Source organism: Nicotiana tabacum, chromosome 11, assembly GCF_000715075.1.
Source record: "Nicotiana tabacum cultivar K326 chromosome 11, ASM71507v2, whole genome shotgun sequence".
Classification (NCBI taxonomy): domain Eukaryota; kingdom Viridiplantae; phylum Streptophyta; class Magnoliopsida; order Solanales; family Solanaceae; genus Nicotiana; species Nicotiana tabacum.
Window position 1 is genome coordinate 67,013,100 of NC_134090.1, and position 7,048 is coordinate 67,020,147.

The window sequence follows — 7,048 nt, forward strand, 5'->3', positions numbered from 1 at the left end:
TCTAACAGAAATAACCATTTAAACTATCACTACAACATTATGCATCGATAGCTACAAAGTACATCGTAGCTAAATATGAAAAATTCCGTGGCTAAACACTTTAGCTACAAAAAAACCGTAGCATTCGTAGCGTAGCTAAAAGCTAGCTACAAACTTTAGATGATCTGTAGCTAAGGACTAATACATATTGCTACGAATTTTTTTGTATTGTAGCTATATTGGTAATTTTTTTGCCATAGAATATATACTTATAGCAAATAATTTTTTTCTTTTGCCACGACAAATAAAGTATGTAGCAATCTTTATATTGTAGCCATAAGATGCTCTACTGTGGCAAAAAGTTTAATTTATTTGCCACGAAAATTTAAATTTTGTGGCTATTTTTATAGTTTAATCTCATGGCAATAGCACTTATATTTAGCTACGAGTAAAAAAAATTATAGTCATGAATCCATTTTTTTGCCATGAAATGTATAGATTTATAGCTCAATTTTTTTTGCATTTGCTAGAAAAAGTAAAAATATATATCCATATTCTTGTTACATGGCAATTATATATATTTAGTTACGCATCAATAATTCTATTGCTGCAAATTGAAGAATTTGTCATAAGCATTGTTAGGCACAAAATTTTTTAAGCTAAGAATCCAAATCTTTTAAATTCCAAAATAGGTTCCAAGTTAAACATAATTGTATATTCAAAATTTCAAAACATTTACAATATATAATTCTCTATGAATCGGATCGTTCTAGCAATATTTTGCTTGAGACCAAAAACCACACAACCTTCTCCCTTCTTGCATGTCATTGCTTCAATTGCACCTTATTTTGATCAATATCGGTCTTAGCTTGAGATTTCACAATTTGCCTGTCAGTTTTGATAAAGTAAATTAATATTAGAAAACCAAAAATAATTGATCATATATATATATATATATATTTATATATAAACATATACATACACTTTATTAATGGTTCAGAATAATCATTTTTTAGAAAAATTTAAAATTAGTAATAGCTTTACTAATATCTCCTTAATATGCTTACACGACCAATTTTATAAGATAATGAAACTCTCAATAATCTTAAAACGGATAGTAAAGATCCAAATACTTTAGAACACAGTTAAATCTTTTGCCTTAGAAGTTCCTTTTAACAAAGACTTAGCTCATCAAGGAACAATCATGTAGTCCTACATTATCATTTCATGGAAGAATTATAGGAAAGGAACCCATAGATATATTAATATGAGCAACAATAGGGGAACAATAGGGGAACAATAGGCGTAGGAAATACCAATAGAACTCACATCGATGAAAGCGGGATAACGATTAAAAGTCTTAATCACCTGAAATCACCTAGGAAAAGGATCAAAATTAATTTCATAAAAAATGATTAAAAGCATTTCCTGAATCATATTTCAGAAGGTTCAACCATAAATGATAAATTGTTACTCATATATCAATCTAATAATGAACATAAAAATTAAAAAATTTCTCCTTCCAATTTTTTCTTTTCCCAATTAACTAAGAAGAAGAATAAAGATGCTCTAGCACAACTGACAAATAAAGTTTGCTGTACACATTGAAAACAATAAAAAGGAAGAAATAAAGCAACAAAAGATATATACTATATATATATATATATATGTTAGTACTTAGTGACAAAAAGTACTGAGATTTAAAGAAGATAGAAACATGCCTTCTCTAGTGGATGACTGAGGAGTTGGGAAATGGGAGAGGGTGTAGCGGCTGGAGAGATAAAATAAGGGTGAGGGGTAGGTTTTGGGATCTCATTCTTCCTTTATATCCCTAACTTTTAGACTTTTACTCCTATTTTTAACTTTTTTATGTACAAAAATTATAAATGTAGATAAATATTTAGTTTACATTATACACAGTAGAATAAATTAAATATTTTCATGAATAAAGTTTTATTATTATTCAAAGAGAATATAATTGCTAATCATTATAATTAGATACAAGATCATAGTTGTTTAAATGTGATATATTAGATAAAAAAAATTGAATTCAATAAAACACCTCGTGATTACTAATCTCGTTGAACGTAATGTGATAATTACTTTGACATAGCCAAAAAATGGTAATACTTTATTTAATAAAGGACCAAACCATTATAAATATATTTATTGTCTAGTTAAATATATATAATTAGTTATACAATGAGCTTATAGTTATTGGTGTAACGACCCAAAATCCACTAAGGGTCGTGATGGTGTCGGACACCATTGTCAGGCAAGCCAACAACAAATAACTAGTAACTTTTCGTTTTAAATGTTTCTGAAATCACTTCTTTTATACGTTTAAACAATAAGGAATAAATTTTCACTGAATAAATAATGATATCTTTAACAATTTCAAAATACTGACTACTTCCATAGACATCCCAGAACCCGGTGTGCATGGGCATTTACTAGGAAATGAAATAAAATACATTAACTGTCCGAAATACAAGTGGACAAAAATGAAAATACAATACAAGACTCTGAAGGGGACTCTGCTGGCTGCGGGTCATCTCGATAAATGCAGCTCACCTAAGTCTCCGTATCAACCATGCCGCTATGCCACTAGCCACATATGAACCTGTGCAACAAAAATGCACAACAAAGGTAGTATGAGTACGAAAACAACGTGTACCCAATGAGTATCCCATTTAATCTCGAAGAAGTAGAGATAAGAGGTCGACTTCGACACTTACTAGTGGTCCAATGATAATATAGTAAAAATATGAGGAGATCAGGAAATTTTTGTTAAAACAACAATTATAATTCATAAAGCCAGATAACAGGTAAACAACTTCCCAAATAATAATAATGGATTTACAAAGATTTACTTTTCATTATCTTTATCAATTTATCTCCGGCCAGGAAAGGCAAATGTAAACATTTATAAATCTCAAGCAACAATACAAACATGCGCATATCATGCCGAGGTCGTACGACCCGATCCAACATAAATGTAAAATGTGCACTGCCGAGGGTCGAACAGCGCGAACCATAGATGCATCTATTACCCCGCTCGCGAATCATCCATGCGACGCGATCAACATAAAATAAACAAACACCCTACTCGCGAATCATACATGCGACGCGGGTACACATAGAATCACATATTCAAACAGCTAATCAAGACTTCATTAGGGAACAACTATCCAAGGAAAATCCAATTCTCTTTTTACAATTCAAGAAAATGAAGCTCAATCTTTTAGAAATTCACTTACTAATCCGATGTGATTTAAGCAATTCAACTCGTCATTAGGATAACAAATATTTTCAAGTACAACATGCTTTTGGGTCTTAGACTACCCGGACAATAGCATAATAGTAGCTACGCACGGACTCTCGTCACCTCGTGCGTACGTAGCTCCCACAAATAGGAGCACATAACCAATTAACTCACATATGGGGACAATTCCCTCTTACAAGGTTAGAAAGGAGACTCACCTCGCTCCGAAGCCTATATTCCGATTCAAGAACGCGCTCAAACCTCTAATTCGGAGCCGAACGATCCAAAACTATTCAGATAGGGTAAGAACGAGTCAATACATGCCCAAAAGTTCATATTCTAATTATTTAACCAATTTTCCAACCCTAAATGCAAGGTTCCAAAAATTCATCCCCGGACCCACCTGCCCGGATTCCGAAAATTATTGAAGAAAATTGTTACCCATAACCTAAGGATCAATAATATATGATTTTTACTCTATTCCCTAACAAATTTCGTGGTTAAATCTTGTTTTTACCATATTCTAGGTTTTTCATTTAAAACCCTTGATTTTTCCCTAATTTTTACATGTTAATCTACCCATAATCCATGTATTTAACTTATGATGTGTAGAAATTACTTACCTCTTTGATGATGATGGAACTCCTTCTCAAATGCCCTAAAAAATCGCCTAAGACCAAGTGGAAAATGGGCTAAGTCACGGAATAAAAAATTATTGCACCAGACGCAGAAGTCACATTTGCGACTCCCAGCTCGCAATTGCGATGGTCGCATTTGCGACAAAGGCATCGTAAATGCGAAGCCCAGCTTTCCCTGCCATGGTCGCATTTGCGACAAAATTCTTCGCAAATGCTAAGAGGCAGCATCGCAAAGAGATGGCCCCCTCGCAAATGCGATCTCCACCCAGGTTCGCAAATGCGAGCTCCCTCTTGCAAATGCGATGTCGCATTTGTGACTCAAACACCGCAAATGCGGTCATACCAGTACCAGCAACATCAAACCTTCTCCAAATTTTATTTTTGATCCGTTAACCATCCGAAATCCACGCGAGGCCCCCGGGACCCCATCCAATCACACAAACCAGTCCCATAACTTAATACAGACCAACTCGAGGCCTCAAATCACATCAAACAATATCGAAATCATGAATCACACTCCAATTCAAGTTTAATGAACTCTAAAATTTCAAACTTCTACTTTCGGTGTTTAAACCTACCAAATCACGTCCGATTGACCTCAAATTTTGCACACAAGTCATATTTGCCATTATGGACCTACTCCAACTCCCGGAATCGGAATCCGACCCCAATATCAAAAAGTCCATTTCCGGTCAAACTTCTCCAAAAACCTTCAAATTTCTATCTTTAGCCAAATGACTCCAAAATGACCTACATACTTCCGAATTCACTTCCGATCGCGCTCCCAATACCAGAATCATCATACGGAGCTATTCCCAGACTCGGATCTCAAACAGACATTGATAACCCTAAAATGCACTTCAATCCAAACTTATGAGATTCTTCCAAAAATGCTAACTTCCACAATAGGCACCGAAATGTTCCCGGGTCTTCCAAAACCGAGTTCGGGCATACGCCCAAGTCCGAAATCATCATACGAACCTGCTGGAACCTTCGAATCCCAATTCCGAGGTCGTTTACTCAAAAATCCAACCTTCGTCAATTCTTTCAACTCAAAGCTTCCGAAATGAGAATTCTCTTTCCAAATCAACTCCGGACTTCCTGGAATTCAATTCCGTCTGTGTGCACAAGTCATAATACCTGAAGTGAAGCTGCTCGTGGCCTCAAACTGTTGAATGACGCGCTAGAACTCAAAACGACCGATCGGGTTGTTACATTTAAATTCTATACAATTAATTAGATATAATTAAATTGCTACTTTATACATCAAACAACAATAATAATATACATAGTGTATTCTTATACATAGTGTATTCTTAGACAAGCGGGGGTTGTTCTGATGGTAAGCAACCTCCACTTCCAACCAAGAGGTTGTGAGTTCGAGTCTACCCAAGAGCAAGGTGGGAAGTTCTTGGAGGGAAGGATGCCGAGGGTCTATTTGGAAACAGCCTCTCTACCCCAGGGTAGGGGTAAGGTCTGCGTACACACTACCCTCCCCAGACCCCACTAAGTGGGATTATACTGGGTTGTTGTTGTTGTTGTTGTTGTTGTATGTTTCTAGTGGCATATTTAAATCAGGAATATTTTTTATTTTTTCTTTAATTTTTTGTACTAATTTAATGTCTTCTGTGTTAAAATATTTATTTTTAAAAAACTAATATACTAGTTTCTATACTGTCAGCAAAGAGATTTTGGTTAAATGTCAGTATGGAAAGTAGCGACCGATTTTATTTTTGTTAAAATTCCATAATATGTTTTTGTTTTTATTTTAGTGATCCTATGTCTATTATTATTCTGCAGTTACAAAATTTCATCTGCCACAAAAACTAGGTTTTCTTTTACTGTTTATACTGTTAGTATGTTCTTATGTGTATTTGGGACCTTTGGTCATTTGTCAAAATTAAATGCACCAAAATTATCACAAAGTTCTTAATATACAAGTAATTATATTAAAAATGAGTGAAAGTATATAAAATTACTCTAAATATTTATTTTAAATAATTAAGGACCGCACATATATAAATATCTCTTCAAACTATCAAAGTCTTCACTATATGAGTACTTATTTTTTTAAGAAATGCTTAACATACAAAGATATAAAGCTTATTTAAAAATAATAAAGGATCAAACAAACATAAATGCCTCTACGACAATAAAAATTTAAAATTTACATATACAATTATATAGTTAATAATAAAAAACAACAACAAAATATATAAATATGAGCTTGATCAAGAAATCAATTGATAAGCTTTGAGGCCATAAGTTACTATGTGAATGATCTATTATTGAATATTATTCTTTGTACCTTAATATTTGTTGTTTGAGAATTATTACTTAACTTATATGCAGTTACGAATTTTTTAACATTTTTGGTGTAATCTAACCTTTATATTTAAAATTCATTTTTCATAAAATTTATTGAAAAACTCTTGTAATGATTTTTTAATGAAGATTTTTTTATTTAACTATGAGTTTTTGTTATGACTAATTTATTGTGGTTCAAAATAATACTATTGATATGGTAATCTCATGTGCATGACAAAAAGTTATAACTTAGCTACGTAAGTTTATTGTCCCTCAATTTGTGACTATATCAAGTTGTCATAATAAATACTTGTAACTAATAATCCAATTATTGCCATGATTTTTTATAGCTTGAATAAAACAATTTCTTTTTGATTGAACATTTGTTTTAAATTATTTATTATGGATAAATATTACTCTATAACTTTAAATGCGTGATGAGAGCTTATATTTAGCTATGAATTTTATTGTGAAAATAAATTTGTAACTATTGAGCCAGCTATTACTATAATTTTTTGTAATTGAAGCAAAAATATTCATTTAGTTACAGTATTTTATTTTAAGTAACTTTTGTGGCTAAAAAGTTAGTAATGCTACAATATCTTCAAACACGTGGCAAAAACTTTCTATTAGCTACAAAATTGAATTGTATGAATAAGTTTGTAGCTATTAAGCCACTTATTGCCATGGATTTTTATAGCTTGAAGCAAAAAGATTTATTTGGCTATAACATTTTATTTCAAGTAATTCTTTGTGGCTATAAGGTTGCTATTGCTATAATAACTTCAAACGCGTGGCAAAAAATATACCATTAGCTACGAAGTTTGTTGTAGCAATAAATTTGTAGCTATTCGGATCA

At 32.5% G+C, this 7,048-nt stretch overlaps 1 long non-coding RNA gene across 1 annotated transcript; it reads right to left on the bottom strand.

Annotated features, from left to right (window-relative positions):
* Positions 1 to 630: 630 nt before the first annotated feature.
* Positions 631 to 1,795, bottom strand: LOC142166527 (uncharacterized). The gene is made up of 3 exons (XR_012696935.1): positions 1,701 to 1,795; positions 1,309 to 1,347; positions 631 to 867 (listed from the first exon to the last, which is right to left on the bottom strand). It is a non-coding gene; the product is annotated as an uncharacterized LOC142166527 (long non-coding RNA).
* Positions 1,796 to 7,048: the final 5,253 nt, after the last annotated feature.